This window comes from Dromaius novaehollandiae, chromosome 1, assembly GCF_036370855.1.
Source record: "Dromaius novaehollandiae isolate bDroNov1 chromosome 1, bDroNov1.hap1, whole genome shotgun sequence".
Classification (NCBI taxonomy): domain Eukaryota; kingdom Metazoa; phylum Chordata; class Aves; order Casuariiformes; family Dromaiidae; genus Dromaius; species Dromaius novaehollandiae.
The window spans coordinates 182,171,058-182,190,898 of NC_088098.1; the positions used below are offsets into that span (position 1 = coordinate 182,171,058).

The following is a 19,841-nucleotide window of genomic DNA, read 5'->3' on the forward strand; positions in this document are numbered from 1 at the left end:
ATGATTCTTTTACTGCCCAATGCTAAATCTGCATCTTTCTCTCTTTCTTTCTCTCTCTTCCCCCTCCTTCTCCTTCTCTCACTTTCTTGCTCACTCACTTGCTTTCTCTTTTACTCTCTTTTGCTCTCTCTTTTGCTCACTCTCTTTTTCTCCCATCTTTCTTCCTTTGATGACCAGTAATCTTCCCAATTAACATTCTTCTGTATGTACAAAGACTGTTTGAAATCAAGTCTGAAAAAGTCCGTATTTTAGAAAGGCTCTTCTCTCTCTATTTTTCTGTCTATTTTATTTTCTTCTTACCTTTAGTGAAGTTATCTGATCTTTGATTTGGATCTTATTGATAAGGACTGCTTGAAGATAAGAAAGGTAGGGAGGAAATCCTGGAGAAAAAGGCACTTAATGCAAAAAGTGTCTTGATGCCAAGAGAAAAGTTCTCTATTCCATAGGAAAAACAGGCAAACAAAAAAGACTGGAGCCCAGTAAGATATTAGGGTTCACCTAATTTACCTATTAGAGCTTGAATTTCTATCCTAACGACCTGCTAATTTGTTCTGTCTCCAGTAACATCAGCAATTCACAAAATAAAGCAGAGACCAAGGCAATTTTTATTAGTCACTTGGTGAATCCATGAATAGCTCTGTCTGTTAAAGGTTCTCTTTCATCCACGCTAGTAATAATTTCTTCTGCATTAAGCAGTCTATTTGTATGAGTGGAGGTCATTAAAGCTCCTTTGAGAGCCTAGTGGAGTAGATGTGGATGAGTTCCACCTGGATATGTTGCTATTCTCCATGTCAAACATGGAATATTATTTCTGAAAATGTTTACAACACTGAATATAAGGGAACAAGCATGATATTGACATACTTTCTCCAAAATTTTATGCAACTCTGATAAGGATTTACTTTATACTTTACACACTGAATTTCTTCCCCATAAAAAAAGAATCTACCTCTATCTTTATCATTTCAGACTTCTGTGCTATGGCTATCGTCAGTTCGGTAAAATACTCAGCTTGGGGCTGAAAGAAGACACAAGTATATTTTGGGTTATCGTTGCATCTGCGTACTTCAGGGCTGGAAAGACTGCCGGTATTGTCTGTACAGCTTTGAAGGACCTAGCTTATCCCAGCTTCCCTAGATCTTGAGAAATGCTGTCTCAGATTCTGCAACTCAGAAATTCTCCCTCAGCTGGATACTGAGCATTTTGATTGGTGTATAATGTTCTAGATCTCAGGTCTGGCATAAAGGAGAAAGATTGGAGTGATGGAAAGTAATCTTTTTTTGGTGTTAATAACAATAAATCTGACTGAAGATGTAACTGGGAACTAAAAAAGGATTTTTTATGTGTCTGAAAACTTCCCTAGTAGTGATGGTTGAGATGGTCTAAAATACATGTATCTACTCAGATTACTTTAAAATAATATCGTCAGTCTTTAATATCTAATCATACCAGTGTATGCTTTATTGTCCTGGAAAGCTCATATGTGGTAACATTGTTATTCATGTTCATTATGATAGTGCCTAAAAACAATTTGAATTCTGAAGATCTTGCAATCTAAATAAACAAGACAGAGCAGAGTAGGGAATAACAGATACTAACACAATCCCCTCATACTCCTACAACACTTTGCTTTATGGGCTGCTGCACATTGCTAATTAAGGCTTCTCTTTGCTCCTCAGATAGACTCTAGCATAATCCTGAGTCGTCTCATCTTGACGCTGCATCTAGTCTTCCTTCCCACCCACTTATGTGTCTTCTCTATGTTCTCCTCTTCGGAGAGGAATAGGGATACAAACACTTTTATGTGTACTAGTGCCAAACTGAATGACTTAGCAGTCAAAGAACAATTGACTTTCAATAGGATCTAGGCTTATAAATGATTTTTAACAAGTTCTTCCTGGCTATTCTTCAGTGTGATGTTGTCTGATAATTGTTTCTTAATATGTCCTCTGAGGCTGGATCAATCAAATGCAGATTAAGACAAGTAGGAAGCAGAAATCCAGGTTGACTGGTGAAATTTGAAGGTTTTTTAAATTGTGGAGGAGACTATTTGCTGTCCAGGAGCAGAATTCAAACAGCCTATTTTTAAATCCAAGAGAACAGTTCAGAAGACTGAACAACCTAATTCTGGTTCATTCACGTTCAATTGGTTTCTTCATTTTACAACGCAATTTTCTTCTGGGCTATGTTGATATTAGTTCCCGGGCACAATATAATTGTTTGTGTTGCTTATTATTAATTAACTATTATTATTAGAATGGTTCCTTGCTGATATCAAATTATCACTACCTCAGACAATTCAAGACAAGGTTAGGAGTTAGCAGAATATAGGAACCATTCCCAAGGGTTAGGTTTTGCTCATATTTCCACTCCAAAAAAGATTTCCAGGAGTGTGTGGGAAACCTCTGAGGTAGCCTGTTGATGCTGAGCTATTGTGAATGTAGGAATGATTACTGGAGGCCAGAAAGAAGAAGAAGAAAGAAAAAAGCCTGTAGTTTGGAGGAAAATGCAACCCAAAATCTAATGAGTGATACTGAATGAGGTGTTTGCATTCCACTAAGGAGCAGGTGTTCAAACACAACTTGTTCATAAATGATTGTTTCTGGGAAGTGTCCTGACCAGCATAGCTATGTCTTTCTTTTAGTGCAAACCGTACAACAAGACAAAGTGCCTAATTCTAACACCTTATGTGATCCTGTGGGGATGAAGCTTTTAGTTTCCAGTGCATTATGATGCTCTAATTCTGTGAAGAATTCATTTGGCCGTCTTGGCTAGTCAGCTTAGGCTTTCTGTGTAGCCAATGGAGAGAAATACTTGTTTCTAAGGTTAATTTATCTTACTGGGTCTGCATTTTCTCAGAAGATTCACCACCCCCACCTCCCACTCCCCCCACCCCATGACTGTTCTCTTTACTACCTCTAAGCAGAGTCTAGCTTAGATGCAATCATTTAAATTTTTACATGTTTTAAGTCATATGAAGCCCAGTCTGTGAATATGACTATAGATGTCTGAATATGTGACCTTAAAAAGTAAATAAGAAAATCCTTTCTTTGTGTCTCCTGCAGCTGCTTGGAACACATAGGCTATGAACATAGGACAAGCTGAAACACTCATTTGCTACAGGATCTACATGTACAGGAATTGCCTTCAAAAATGGTTCAGATTCTGTTATTACTTGTAATCACACAAATTAAAAGTGCAAATTCCCATTAGATCAAGTTGCTTAAATTTCAGAAGAGCTGAGATTGTTTTGTGATCTGAAAGCTGATATCCTGAGACAACATAACAGCACTATGTTCTATTCTTTTGCAAACACCTGTGATTTTATAACCTTCACCCTGTTCATTAATAGAACTTAAGCTGCCTACAGGAACCCTTAATTCACTCCAGCGCATGTTAAAAAACAGCATAAATTAATAATTTATTTAACTTCAATACCTTTTGTATTTTGTTTACTACTAGACCAAAGAAGAAAACTTCCTAATCTGCCCAAGCCTTCAGCTTTGCTTTTTGGTGACATTAAAAGCTGCTGATTGTGGCAATAGAACAGAACAGATTCTTTTTCTCTATGGGGAAAAGGAGGAATTGGCCACTGACAATTTATTTGCCCAGAAGGATCTTTAAAGTCATCTTGAAATCAATTTCCTATATCAGAGCTTAGAAGGGTGATGAGACAAAATGCTTACTTTAAAATATTGTAATAAGTATTTACTATAATACCCAGTGTAGGGTAACATTAACATAAATGAAATAATTAACTAAAATTTCTCCTCACTTTTTTTGTCTTCTACTTGATGAGCAACTTAAAATTGCCTTCAGAAGTATCAAAAGGTGAGAGAAGCAGAGCGGGATTCACAGAGGTTGAAGCTTTTCCTCTCATTATGACTTTGCCCCATTCTTTACACTTACACTTTGTCCAAAGAGTTGCCATGCAAGCCTATCTATTTTGATAGCCTTATTTCAAACTTGAGTTACTGGTGATGTTACTAGCCAATTCTCTCAAGCCCTACGGAGTGATAAGACTAATAGGAGAGAATGATGAATGAGTGGAGAGGCAAGGCTCTAGACTAATTATAATTTTTAAAAAAAGACTGAGGAAGGAAAGTAGTTCTTTGCCACCAGGGAAGAGAAGAAATATGAACATCTTTGGATCATGCAGCTCAGATGACTTAAGGCAATTCATAACCAACTACTAAAATAGAATATACTGTCAGCAAACAGAAGAAGTACAAGGTACGGTAACAGAAAACAGGTTTGTCAATGTATCTTCGACAATTTAGTAGAGTAATAAAATTCATGTGTTAAACTGTATAATATTCAGAAATATGGGTAAAGTGAAACTAGGAGTATGCTACTACTGCAAAGTAATCCTGCAAAGAGATGTAGGTCTCTATTAAGGGAAACTGCATCTACTACATTAACTCCTTGATCTTTTTATTTTAAAGATAGAGATATCTGGGTACAAATGCATCTGGGCTTGACATTAGAAGCTGCAAGGCAGGGGCCCCACATGTATTTCTCTAGGTGTTTCATCTTTATGGGATCACAGCCTTTTCATTGCCAAGTGCTCCTTCCCTCATGTCATAATGTTTTGGAAAAGTGCTTTAGTTATGAAGTGTCACTGCATTGACTCATCCCTCCTGAACATAGGTTTTTTTGTTTTAACATAGGTTTTCTGTAGCTATGCTTTTTTGCACAATGAGGGACTTCATCAGTAGTTACCTGGATCAGTGCTTACCTGTGGACTGCCAGAGAATATCCTGATATTCTTGACTAAAAAGAGGACTATATTCGAAGCCAGTTTTGATCAAAAGTCTTGGTGCCAGGAAACACTGTGTGGCCAGCTGTATTCTTAATGCAGCAGAGCACAGATGAGATCTGGTGCTGAACCTAGTACAAAGACACAGAATATGGACAGACGTAAACTCAAATTCATGATCTTCACAAAGCTCTTAATGAATTCCTTTATAAGAGAAGAGGTATCATTTTTTCCATAGTGGCTTATTTCTAGCACCAAAACTAATATTTATTCACTTAAATATCCTTCAGATTGCTGCCTGGATAGGGCATACTTCATTTCTCATCCAAATTTGAGTTTGTAGTATTTTTATAAACTGGTAACCGTTTCCTTTTTTTTCAGCCCAAACGTCAGCACACTTCACTCTTGGTGAAATTAGTTCTTTGTGGGATTTTCAAAAAATTCTGGAACACAAAATAACTAGTCCTGCATCAGTGAAAGATTTAAGATCTAAATACCTAATAAAACATTAAGGGTAGAAAAGGGTAGTGTATATGTCATCGAGAAAGCATTCTTCTTGAATATAGTGTCTTTGGAGGTTTTAGATATTAATAGTATGATGTAAATGTCAGCAGTCTGGACTAAGTTTGGATCTGATATTGGCGCTTTGTGGGCTACGTTCAGAGAAAGGAGACAGCCCTTGCTAAGTTGCCATGGTAATGGGTAGTGTGGAAAAGCCTCAGGTAGACAAATGGAAGCAGTCAGGATGTGATTCCCCTGGCTAAACATAATCCTCTAGAGCCATCTTAGACACCCAGGGTACCCCTCTAACATCCAGCTGCTGCTTCCCATGTGTCCTTGCCCTCACCTCCACATTCACATCTCAGATGCACTAGAGTATCTCAGAAATCATGAGATAACCTATATTAAGCAAATGACCTACTCCTTCAGAATCCATTGTGACCTCCTTTATCTTGTGTAGAGAACCGGTACTAAATGCGGTTTTGTCTCGACATTGCTGCTGCTGCTGCAGAGCTGCCACTGCCAAGGTGCGTCGGGCAATGCCGCGCCGGTGCCCCCAGGAGCCGTCCGCGAGGTAAACAGTCTCGTGCACCTGCATGGGGGAAAAAGGGCGCGAAAAGGGCAGAAGGTCACCTCTAGGGGAACAGCACGTCTGGCACGAACTGCACGTACACGTTTGCCATCTGCGCATAAGCAGGAGACCCCCAGATGCCCCCAGCCTGTTTTTGGAAGGTTCGGAGAGGGCGGACTGCGCATGACAGCTAATCTGCATGGGAAGTGAGGAAGCACCTCCCAGAGGCGGGGCAAGAACCTATAAAAACTGCAGACTGGGTGAATTGGGGGTGGGGTGGGGGGCAGGGCTTGTTTGTGAGGACTGGAGATCTTGAGGCAGCGGAACATCATTGGACTTGGAGTGGCGGTACCTAGTGTCTTTTCTCCTTTTCCAACTTTCTCTATCTTTTCCCCTTATCCTTGTTCCCCTCTCCCCTTCGCCTTTCCCCACCTTTTCTCCCCACTCCGTTGAAAATAAAGTTTAAAGGTTGTACGGTACTTGACCGGTTTTAGGATCTTAATCTTGTCCTTGGGATCGTAACGAAACCTTCCTGATATTGGATCGGGACATCTTGCCAATCCAGGTTTGGCTGTTTTCTCTGTTTATAGTTCACCTTCTCTCTTCACAGCAAATGTACTTCTGAAATACTGGGCTACCTCCAGCATCTCACATCATTGCTTTTCAGTTGAAGCTCTTGCAGCTGTGTGAGAACCAAGGTTATGAACTGCTCTGTACTCAGCACAGCCCGCAATATAACTGTGGGCATTAAATCCACTAATGTTTCTAAACCATACTTCTGACATTTTCTCCAGAAATCACAGTCCACAGAATTAGTGCCTTCAGAGATGAATCTAGACAGTAAGCTAGAAATCCCAGTAAACATGGCATAACAATGTTTTTATATAGCTGGTGAATTTTAAGTATGCTTTGTGCATACGTTCATGGTGATCTAACTTGGGATTTAAAAGTATTTGATGTACATATGTACCTTTTTTCCCTCCTTTGAGTTCTTGGCACCACTCCTCATATTCCATCAATTGTCAGTGTAATTCATACATTGTTTCACCGGTTAAGCACACTAACAGAAGCCCCATAGTTTTCCATGTCTTCAGTGGGGGGAACATGAACTTTGCTGTATTGCAGAGACTCTAGAGAAGGAGGAGGGAAAAAAAACCACATTGCTAATGACAGTGAATCAAGAAGCTCAAACACTCCAAGATGTCCAACATCTTCAATTGAACCTTGTAATTTTAATGAGGTTTGGTTAGGGTTAGAGGTGAGATTCATGTTCTGATGTAGTTACTTAACACATGAGATCTCAGTGAGTTGCTCTTAACTGCTATGATAATCTGTGAACAACAGAATTCTATCATTGGCAGCTGTTTTACATTGGCCTTGTTATACATGGATGTGGCTCCACATCTATGTCTAACAATTTGTCCTGCCAGTCAAAAATCTTGTCAAATATTGATCTGACATCAGATCCATGTATAACAAGATTTTTGATTGACAGCTGAGCAACTGCCCAGAACTAAAACAAAACCCCACTGTTTTTAAAAGCTAGAACTGCCAGACAGTAATCTGGCTTTTCTGTAGCATTTCCCCATATACAAACTATGTTGTATCTTTAACTTTACATATGAAAAATCCTCAAATTAGGAATATTACAAAGATTGGATTTAGCATCTTAATGAAATTTTAAAGATAAAAGCTGGTGTAGCTATGTTAACAAATGCTATAGAAAAACATGCTTGGCAGCTTCAATTTCAGTGCAGACATATGAGATATCAAAACAGCAGGAAGAAAGTGAAAAGGCCAAGGGTAAGCAGGGTGACATGAGTAAGAAAAACATGTTAGATGTGAAGTTTTGGAACCTGGGTATTATCATTAAAAAGCCAAAAGCACCGTCATGGTTTTTGAAGGCTATGGAAACTTGACCAAAATAAGAGTCTTGTCATTTCTGCTTGCTTATCTCTTACAATATTTATGCTGTTCTGAAGAAGCTTTCTGGATTCTAGTGATTAGCAAGAGGAAGAGGAGGGGAGAACAGTGTCAGCTTCGCTAAGCTTCTGGCAGGCCTGTGCAAAGGACGAAATGGCAGGCATGAGACAGAGAATAAGAAAGAACATAAGCTAGAGTGAAGAGATTAGGCATTCATCATTGAAACTGCCACAAAACCCAAATCGGTCAAGATGTATTGTCAGTAACAGCTACTCAGGCGGCGTCAGTCATTGAAAGCAACCAAAGATATGGCTGAGAATTTTATTGCAGAAATCCCATCAACACCACGAGTATAGGATATATATATATATATATATCCTTACTTTTAAAAATCACAGTAGCTTTGTCTGCTTAAGCAATTTCAGGCAAAAATAAATACATTCAAGAGAACTTGTGCCTTACAGAAGTTGTTAGCTGTTAAGTACAAAAAAGACTAACAAAAACAAATTTTCAGGTCAGCACTATAGACTAAAGGGCAAAGGAAAATAAATGGCTGATGCATTCCAGTAAATTAGACTAATTATGATCAGCAGTTTAAGACAAATGGGAATCTTATTACTGATGTCAGTTGGCGGTGGATCACTCTCTAAAGGATCTCACCTACCTCATAGACTGCCTTCACTCGTTTACTCCAACTGCTTTGAATTAATCTGATGACCCAAGGCATCCACTACAAGGATACAAAGTACCCGTTAACGTAGCTTAACTGGTTGGTTAAGTCAGGTTTATGGCTCCTCTGTGTTGCTCAAGTATTGCAAAGCATCCAGAACAAACCAAGTTTAAAAGCTGTAGAGACAGATTTTAAACACATATAAACACGTATGCACCATTTCTTCTGTGCTTATCTTCAATTTACTCAGCATCCTAAACCACTTAAAATACATTAATTGAACCTTACAATAGCTCTCTATATTTTTTTACTGGGGAGGGCCCTGTATCTCTTTTATGGTTGAATAAACAGTGGCATAAGGATGAGATAACTTGCATGGTTAGTTCTGTTTTTGCAATAATATTTCTATATTATTGGTTTCCAATTACTTTTATTGCTCAAATAAATAGCTAGGTAGACAACAGGACCGAACATGAGAGAGAGGCAAAAACATAGGCAAACAGAAATGTATGTATTTCCAGGTTTCTCTTTAAAAATATTAGATTCAGTAGATGAATATGAAGAAGATGTCCAAAATCAGAAAGTCAGAGAGCTGCAGAAGCAGAATCCAGCTCAAAGTACTGAAAGTCAGCTTTCAGCTTTACTAATGAGGCTTGATGTTGTTAAGTTATGAGACATAATTCATGGGTGGGAATATACTTTGCATTTGTCTGCCTTAGCTGCATGTGCTGCAGGAGAGAGGAAAAGCAGGAAAACCTCTTTGTCAGGGTAAGGATTTGTGTGTGCTGTTTGTGTTTTATTCAGTGTAATCCATTATTAATTCCTATATTCCTAAAACCTCCACCAATGTTGAAACCAGCACTTTCAACTTCAGCCTGAGCCATCGTAGCTGTTAAGTGAGGCCTTTGAAATCTCTGCGTTTGGAACTAGTCTCAAATCAGAGAATCTGGTAAATCTCTAGCCTCTGCATACGTCTGTGAAAAGGCTTAGTTTTAAAGAACTGCTTTTTTTTTTTTTTCCCCTCGGTTGAGAGTGGCTTCAGCCTGAGTGCTGATACTTCAGAGAATTCAAACTACAGTTAGATGTGGCTAAGGCTGAATCTGAGGTCATAATATTAACAAAGAATAAATCTTTCAGTTCCTGTGACTTATTGTAAAATTAATTTTAAATCACAGCGTCCTCTGGTACAGTCTCTGGATGTTGAGGATGGGGAGTGCAGTTAAAAGATGTGGTAAGCTATTGCAAAAATCAGGAAGTATTTAAAAAACAACCCCCTGCCCCAAAGATCCATTAACCTGAAGGAGGGAAAAAATAGGGGGAAACTTTACCACACAACCCAAATTACTGTCCTGGAAACTTTTTGTTACACCTGACAGCATGCTGTTCTAGCAGGGACAACAAATGGAGTAACCTTTTTCTATGGCTTTTATATTTTCCAAATCTTGGAATACAAACAGGTGTATTCCAGGAGGTTGTCACAGAATGATTTTACTTGAGATTTCTTCTGTTCTTTTGGACTATGGGGTTTTCTCTTTCATTTCCTTGGGTTGTAACATCTGTCAGTTCTGTTTTATGGGTTTGTTTGTCTACAGAAAATGGAAAAAGTAATGATTGTGCCAAGAGACCTCTTCTTGTACCAATATCTATGTATCATTTTATATGACCATGAAGAATGGTCATTCATGACTTGCTTACAATAAAGAGAGAGGGCCTGATGCCGATGTCGGTTACGCCAACGTAAATCAAAAGAAGTTCCACTTGATTTCACTAGTGTAAAATTAATGTGAGATTTGAGGAAAAGCTTTTCAAGAACAGGGTATAAAGAAATTTTTGTGCAAGTTCAAATACTGTTTTTAATAAGTAATTTTAAATGAGTTTAAAATCTCAATTTTCTGCCCTAAAAATGTTTTAATTGGCCATAAGTGTGATAACAAATTCTAGGCTGTTCAGCTGCTTTAAGAATACCATGTTTCTCATGCCTCACTATGTATCCAAGCTGTGTAGTTCTTTCCTAACAGCTGCACATGCTGTAGACCTTAGGAGCTGCTGAGTAGTTTCCCTCCAACAGGGTTTCTACACTGGCTTTGCTGGGCACTTGCATGGTAAGTGGACCCTTTAGACAAAGCCATTCTCTTAATAAGGACTCTCTGGAAGCTCTGTTCAAATACCAAAAGATGGCTACCCTTCTCACTCTGATCTGGGCTCACGGTAAATGGGAAACACAAGGAAAATAAAGCTCAGCAGAAAGAAAAAAAGAAGTTATCTTGTTATCTTGTGCTTTTACCATGTTGATATTTGTCAAGAGTTACTCTTTCAAAGAAAAAAAATGCCTAAGTAAACTGCTGTACAATAGATTGTCTCTATGACCCAGGGTGAGTCTTACCTGACTTTTCTTTCTGTACTCATCTGTTGCCTGTATAATGGTGGCAGTACCACTTCTGTAGGGCATGTCAATACCTCCTGAGAGTAAATAATTACTTTTGTGGTACTCAGATGCTACAGTGATGGACATTTACATGAACTGATATACATGTTCAATATTTAAAGTTCGCTAATTGAGCTGTATATCTGGCCAGAAAGTTGTACAGGGTATACTTACTGTTCCCTGAGTAGATGACCTGATTTTCAGCAGCTGAAGCGGAACATGATGGAAACTTTGGAGAGCTAAATTGTCCTATGAGACAACGATAAAGCTTTAGAGTGATAAGTAAGTCAGTGAAGAAACTTACAGGGTATGTTAGTTTTTTTCCCTGCCCTTGCATCAGAAAACTTGTATTAAGTGACTTTTGGAAAAGAAATGGGTTCTTTCATAACTGCAGGAAAGAAAAAATATGCAAATGGATTTAATGGCTTTCTGGTATATTTTGCAATTGATGCAAAATAGCCAAAAAAATTGCTATGTCTGTCGCTGAGGTACTTTGTTTCTAACTTTTCACCTACAGATCACAGACCACAAGGCCACAAGATCATGTCCATAACTAGATATGTTGTCAAAACTGTAGATATTCCCAAACACGAACACTTCCAGTGGCATGCACAGGTAATGCTTTGCTCCAGAGTGTGTGAACTGAGTATTTGCAAAGTGACTAGTGAAAGGACTTCCTTTATATGTTCCAAAATGCCCTTAACTTTTTATTGCTCATGCATGATGCTCACTTATTTTAATTTACATCAACAACTTGAAAATAACTTACCTTCTCAACTCTCTTTTTTCTTTCCACCTCAAACAACTTAGACATCTGGATCTTCTGTGGAGATGCGGACGAAGTGGCCGGGTGAACATTTCTCATCATCTTCTTTCCAGATGCAAACACTTTTCCCCTGAACATTGGTGCTGGCATTAATGCCCTCGATAATACAAATGTGAAAGGGCAAATGTATACCTGGAATAAAATATATATGCAGGAAAATTCTATGTAGGAATAATTGTGCCTAAAGATGAGGTGTGATAGCTTTCTAAAAGAACAGACTTTGATAAAATTTCTGGAAGACGTTATGTGGCCTGTATATTTAGTGAAATTGTGAGCTGGGTTGCACTGGTCTTTTCTGGCCTTGCAATTCACAGGCATGTATCTTCCAGTTCATGCTTTTCCTTCAGTGGTCTGAGGAAGAATTACAGTTCTGGAGAGAATTATATTGCTTGTAATGGGATTATAATGCACCTCAAATTTAAGACATCTTGTTTAATCAAATCATATGGTTCACATCTGAGAATTATAATGATCAGGAAGAACTTTTTTTAGTAAATGAATGGGTTGTTTTTTGGGACTGTTTCTTTGTCTTCTTGTGAAGCACCTTCATTGGACTGGTGCCAGAGATGAGGTATTGAGCAGATAATGCAAAAAATGCCATTGGAACACACTTTATACTCCTACTGACTGTAAAATTTGGGTTCCAGTATGTGACTTTTTCTTCAAGTCAGATTGGAAGATAGAGGGAGAATAAATGCATTGACAGAAATTTTGCTGGAAGTGGTTCTGGAAACAAAATTTTCCCCACCATTTGCCTATGCTGTGTATATGTGGGTTAGTGACTCTATTATTATGCTAATTATTTTAATATATAATGGATTATAAGATATCTTGACCATAAATGCCAGATTATAAAGCAAATTCTGTTTTGCTTCATAGATGGAGCCTAATAAAAAAATCTTTGCTGTTAAGCTGAAGACAAATATTATTGGCAAAATTCTGGTCCCATGGAATTCAGTGACTAACCTTTAATTGACTTCAGTGGTTAAAAATTTCAAACTGCATGGGTATATTGATTGCATATTCTTTTAAATTCAGAAGGTTTCTGCATATCTAGAGCTAGAATACTTCTGAATATTTAAACTGAAGTCATATTCAAGCAATCCAATGAAAAACACCTGTTGTATCTTGTTCTCCTCCAGCAATGGGGGGGAACAAAGTGATGGAGAGGGTCTGACTTTGATGTGAGATTTTACTTCTTCATTCCATTTTATGGATTGGTAAGAGTAGAAGGGGCCCCTACCTGTCTATTCAGCACTGAAAAGACTTGTCTTATTACCTTGTCTTGGCACATGTAAAGAGCTAGATAGCCTATAGAAAGGACTGGAACTCAAAAATGACTGCCAAGTCATGCAAGACTGCCAAGGTCAGAAACTACTACAGATATTGATAAATCTATTTTTAGCTCCTGAAAGAGGACAACTTTTCTTACCTATGTTTTCCTCTCAAATTCATTTTATGTAGTCATCTCTATACTGTTTGGTGGTGCATTGCATTATTCTGTACTTAAGAAAGTATGTGTAGCAATGAAATTGTGCAATTGTAACACAGAGGTAGTGCTAATGAAATCTGTGTAAGCATTTGGTATAAGCGATAATGGCTGAAAGAGGTGAGGAATATCTGATACTCTGCTAATGAAATGCATTTTTTGATAGAAATTACATATCTAAGCTCCAACTACATAATGTTCTGGGCAATCATTTTCAGACTTTTAAAAGTCTTATGATTCACTGTTGAGATATAAAGGTTGCAGACATGACATGAATATGCCAGTCAAGCACTGTACAAAATGAAATGATGTTATTTAATAAAATTATGAACTATTATAACTTCCACTATTCCACATAGTAAGTCCCTTTTAAAATTGGTAGAGAAAGGTCAGCAACAGCAGTGACAGAAAGTAGGGTTATTTCTACCACATTTCTAAAGGAGTTATTCCTTTAGAAAGTTTTGATGGTATACTTTAAAGGTTATTACAAATCAATTATTCCTTTGTCTGGAAGAAAATAGTACCTGTAATGTGATTGTTATGTCAATATCAGTCATGAATTAGGTTGGGAAGCATGCAGAAATGCGAATTTCTACTACATGCTGAGTATTCATCCTGCAACTGATGAATATTCACTTGACTCTTGTAACCTAACCTAATTACCCATAAAGCTTCAGATAGATTTCACTTGACCCCAAACTTTGTACTGTTAGCTGCTCCTTTGCCTGATACGAAGTGATAATGCAATTAGTTGTGTACCAAAGCAGAAAAAGGTTGATCCCTAGTAATACGTCAGTGAGGTGCATAACATGGGAGAAACTCAGCTGTTTTGGAGTAATCCCATTACATTTTTAATCATCTGTCTAAGGACAGTGAGAGTCTTTTATCCATGACACAAAACAGTACCTAACCTAGGTTTTGCAGCATCAACTGTAAAAAAAAGGGAGGAAAAGAAAATAAATAAAATAACCATGAGAAATGAAAAAGTTCCTTTGTTTGGGCTTAAGTTTAAGCTGTTATATGTTTATTCTCATTCCCTGCTTAAGACAAAATCCATGGCATCAGTGTGTGTGTGTCTGCATAAGAAAGGAGTCAAAACTGAGAAATGGTCTCTTGATTCGATCCTCTGTTTTAACAGTGAGACAAAGGTCTAACAAGTAAAATGCCTAAACACTGCCAGCTCTAGCTGGGAGAAATAGGTGATAGAAAGTATCTGTACAGAAATCTTGGAAAAGCTGGGAAATTGTATCTGTACTTTTTCTATTTTCCTAGTGTATCTGTATTTTCTAGAGAAGGATTTTACCGTCTCGCTTCAACAAGTAGCATACATTTCTGTATGTGTAAAGATTCTCATTTTTCCAGTGAGAACAGACTGCAGCTGGAAATTGCTAGAAGAGCGCCTGCCTAGAGCACCTCACGTCATGCTGGCAAATACACAACCTTTGCTTTTTGGACTTGCTTAGAAGATGACGTTCTTATGCTTTGTTTTAAGTTGTAAATCAGCAGTAATGCTGGTGAAATTGCTCCTAGCCCCTCCTTCAGTCTTTCCTACTTGTTCTTGTTGGAGGGTCATTTTTCCACTGAGTTCAGTTCAGTGATCTGGCCTCACTCCCAATTTGACTGGGGAGATCTGTGACTTGCAGCACTGGGGACAAACCAGGAACAAATAGCAGAGACAGGAATAGTGTGGGAGATCCTTTTTGAGATTATATGATCCCTCTCTCCCTCCAACACAGAAATTTGTGCGAGATCAAGACTTTCTGTCCTCTTATTTTAATAATTCTGAGAGCTGACTAAAGTGCACTTCAATTCTGTTGTAAAAATGTAAAGTTCTGGGTTTGGCCCACCCTTATTGTCCATGTATTGTAAGTCTTCACCTTGTTTTTTAAAAGTCTTTCGTGTTTCCATTTGTTCTACTAACAGTGACAGTTCATGCAAAGAGCACAAGGCACCTGAAATATGTTTGCGAACTCTTATCCCAGTGAACAAAGCTGCTGCTTTGTTCTGCAAGAGGTGCAAGTGGCAAAAAAGCTTTTCTGGCCATTTGCACTAGAGGGAATTAAAACAGTAAAGCTGGGGCATGATAAAAACCTGCATGACACTGTCAACTTGTCCATCATGATTAGTGCCGTCGGAGCAAGGGACTGTTCAGTTGTTCCTCAGAGAAAAGCTAAGGATTGCTGTCTTTCATGCTTTTCAAATTGGGTAGAGAGAGGCTTCCAATGTGACCACTTATATTTCCCATTTTTAAATCAGGATTGGTCACAAGTGCCATGATTCTAGGTACTCTAATGAAAATACAGTATAGATCCATGCAACATCAGGAAGTAGAAGCTAATGAAACTCCTGTTTTCGTGCCTCCTTGTGCTTCATATGCATAACTGCAGGAAGAGATAGCAAACAGTATGGCCGAAGCAGAGATGGTGTTCATGCATATTTCATAGAAATAGATTCAATTCTAAATCTTCATGAAAGATTGGGTCAGCTAGTAAATTCTTGATTGTTCAGCAGCCCTATACAAGCCTTGTCTATAGACTAGGGTGAGTAAGACCTGAGAGGAAATTATTTCATGCCTAAATAATGTATTCCTTGCATTCCCTTTTCCATTCAGTTTAAGACCTTTTCTACAGGTGAAAAAGATCTGTAACTTCTGAAAAGTTTGGCTGGAAGCATAACCTTCACATGTGAAAGGGCATTTTGAAAAACTGAAAGAATTGAATCAGTAAATTTCAGCTATGCTGCATCTTTAGGATGAAAGTTTGGAGAGCAAATGTGGAAATCTAAGAATAATGATTTGAGGAGATCTGGTTGCTAAAAAGAATATTTTAAGAAACAATTTACTAAAGACTATGGGTCAAATTCAGCTTAGGTGTAGGTGGGCATAACTTCCATTGCCTTCAAGGAAAATTGCACTAATGTAAAAATAAGTGTTGCCATATATGTCACTTTGCTTTTAAACTGAGTAACTGGGAAATTACCTTAAAAGCAAGAAAGTTTTCAGATTATCTGCTGCCGATGCTGAAGAGGGAGATGTAGAATTCTGGTAGGTAATTTACAGAGAGGTGCTTTTGTATTTAATGTATTAGGGATTTCAGCAAAGACATTCTGACCTGCAGCTAAAATAGGTGTGAATCCTTCTACCTGTAGATGACAAGATGCCTCCTGAAATTATTTCCCCTGTACTGTCTTCACAAAGTGACACTATTCTCTCTGCAGACAAGAAAGAAAGAACCTAATGTTTCAAGGCCAAAGAATTCACCTTTTCCCTGATGTAGCAAAATGCCCTCAGCTTAGGCTATGTAGATTTATGAACTTAAAGAGGGATTTGTAGAAAAGAATGTTAAGAGTGCTTCTTTTTTATTATCCAGAAGAAATTAAGGCTCCAAATGGAGGAGAAAATATACCTTTTTCACTGATGGACGATGCCAACAGACTGTTTGATATTCAGTTGGGAGCACATAACCTATTAAAGATGACAGAGGACTCTCTCTCTCCACATTGCCTCACACACCATGTGAATAAATCCCACTGGCTACCTCTGGAAAATATTGTACAAGAGAAGAAAGCTTAAGATTCTTCTCTTCCACTGGCCTTCATTACACCAGAGTTCTTTAAGGTTACTGTGATAAAACCCATAACAGGATGAATTATGAATTAGGATAGAAATTAGCTGATGTAACCTGTTATCATGCTGCAGTAAGTCCCCAGGATGTGTGACCTCAGTGTAGATGGGACATTACAACAACTAAGAGAGATGGTGTAATCCAGGGATAAAAATGATTTACATTGGCTCTTTTCCATTCTTCTGCAAGTCGTCACTTAGAAATATTATATCAGGTTTGGGGAGCGCCTGGATAGGTCAGCATAGCACTGGGCCAGCTTATATGGGTAGGAAATATTGAAAGCCAATACTATGCCATTCTGTAGCCTTTCATACATTTGAAAAGCATTGGAATTATTAATGCTTCTAATTTCTTTCCTTTTGTGAGGTTTAAAATAGTGAAAGGAAGTTGCATTTCCCAAACTTTTTTCATTGAAATGCATTATTATTTTGGTTCTCATTCTGGACCAACAATATGTAATTTTTTTTTCTCTATAGTTGATTGGACTACATCATTTGTGCTACATCATGTTTGATGACAGAAACTAAGTTAAGGATTGAAGCTCAGAATATTTAGAAGCATGAACGGGCTGTCACATAAGGGGAAATATAAGATATTAGGGATCTTTGATTTAGAAAGGAATTATATTAGGAAAAAAGAATAACATGGCATAATGAAGACCAATGTAAATCCCATTTTCTCAGTCATGCACTGAAAGAACAAAATAGCATTCAGTGAAATCATAAGTCTAAAATGGTTCAAACAGTATTTATATAAAGCAAATAATCAACCACAAGAACCTACCTCCTCATGACAGTACTGAGAATGCCGGGGAGAATGCTGGAAGTAGGAGCTTTCCCTTGCTAGTTAGGATTGGACTAAATGGAGTGCAGATGCCTAACCTAATGTTTCAGTAAATGAGCCGAGGCCATATTACAGCAATGGAAAATGCCAAATATTTTGTAAATATCATAAGTCATATATGTTTCACACACAGATCAAGGATTTTTGCTTAAAAGTATGATTTTTTTTCAGAAAATATCAGGGTTTTCTAATTGTTTCTTCTTTGCTGAAAAAATAAAAATCAATCATTTATTTGAGGTTGAATCCATATGATTTTGTTTGTGCCCAAGCTTATAGGAATTGTTTTTTGATCCCCTATGGGCTTTTGATTCCACCAGGTCATGGACTCCCCATCTGGACCGCAATTCCCAAAATGCATTCTGGACAGTCTCCTGACTGACCCATGCTGTGCTTCTACCAGATCCGACTGTGGTGTGCCACTATTTGGGAAGGTGGGGCAATAAAGGGAAATAAAACACAAGGTACCACTGTGTTTCAGGTAGGTGAAACTTACTTTATTTTGGGTTGAGCTGACAAGGAGATTCATCTACAGGAAATGCAGTCACACTTTGTTTCATTTTCCTTTGTCTTTCAACATTTTCCATCCTAAATCTCCTTTTCTGCCAAGAAGTATGTTTTAAAGGTTTTTCTTTGTTTTTGATCTGTTCTAATTATGAAGAATTCTTGCCATCCTATTGAATATTTGGCAGAAGCTATTGGATTAAATGAGTCAGTGATGGTTTTTTGTATAGCCATTCCTACTCGTAAGGCATATATTCTGTCTTTAAGTCCAAATGAGGACATGGAGTTAGCAGTGAAGAACTTCTAGGTACATGGATTTTTTTGTTTGTTTGTTTTTCTGTTGGGATACTATTTTCTTTGACCTCTCAATATATTTTGAGAAGATTTTATTTTTTTTCTTGATAAAACACTGAAAAATAAGGTTATATATAAAGAATGAGTTCTATAGATGCATACATTCATGGTGAAGGTGAAATATGGAACAGAGCCTGGAACAGACATTTACTTTTTTTTAGTTTAAAGAGTATATATTACTGATGAACAATCACAGATTGACAGTATTACTACGTACTGTTGAAAAATACGGAACTGACATTGATAATAGAGAAAATACATAAAAATTGTTGCTGTCATTATCTTTGCTCAGTACGTGGCATGGACATGTCTGTGATGCTCTACAGAGCATCCCTTTGGAATACAAAATCTAACTCCTACTTATCTTTAATTTTTGAAGCCACTAACCGTCCTTTTAAAATATCCCTTAACATTAACTGCTGTCTCCACTTTAATAGCTACACTTTTCTTCTCAGAGTTTCTGTTTGCGGTAACAAAGCAGTTCTATTCTGTTAATATAAGATTGTCTGAACTAAAACAATGTCATTTCTACCTGCCATAGTTTGTTTAATAGTAATACTTTCTCAATTTTAGCTATACAGTTCCTTTATTTATTTACATCTGCAATCTTTCACATCTTTTATGTAGTGACCCAAAAGAAATGTCGGCTTTCCTGATCCACTTCCCACGACTGTCATTTGGCCCTGCCATCCTGCCTTTGCTCAGTTTACTGACAATAGCTCATAGCATCTGGCAACCCTAAAATTTCATACTCCAGCTCCCTTCTTACAAAGTCTCCAGGAGAAACTCTGCTGCTAATACCTGAGCTTTATTTTCTCATCAAAGAGGCTTGAGAAAAAGAGAATCTTCTTTCTCAAGTTACCAATCAAAGCAATTCCTTTCATCACTCCTGTCACATTTTCCACCTCTCCAATCAGCAACCAATAGCTGTCCTCATGTCTCTAATCATTGCACACAACAATTTCTCAACTGCTTTTAATTTGAGCACATTTCTAGTGATAGTACAGAGACTATTTTCCTTCATCTAGCTAACAACCTCCTTCTTGCTCGTCTCCCCTTTCCTTCTAGACTTTAGTTGACTTCTTAAAACCACGGACCTCTCTATAGTTTTGGCCCAGCTCTACAGATGGACAGACATCTTTTGTTCCATTCTCTTACAGTTATATTTTTATCTCAAAGAATGAATACAAGAAATAATAAACACAAACAACAACAACAAGAAGCAGCTCTTTGCCGCTGGTCCTTTCATGTTTCCAAGACCACCTTCTATAGAATCACTCTCGGCAAATTTCATCACTTGCTTATTTTATCCATCAGTAGTATTCCCTTTACATCATCTTGGATGCAGTCCACAGA

At 37.8% G+C, this 19,841-nt stretch overlaps 1 long non-coding RNA gene across 2 annotated transcripts in view; it reads left to right on the plus strand.

Moving 5' to 3' along the window:
* LOC112983800 (uncharacterized) overlaps window positions 1-19,841 on the plus strand; it is a 149,788-nt gene that overhangs the window by 119,091 nt on the left and 10,856 nt on the right. For both annotated transcript variants that reach the window (XR_010392149.1, XR_003259338.2), the window contains one exon: window positions 17,948-18,108. This is a non-coding gene — a long non-coding RNA (uncharacterized LOC112983800). The remainder of the gene's footprint in view (window positions 1-17,947; window positions 18,109-19,841) is intronic.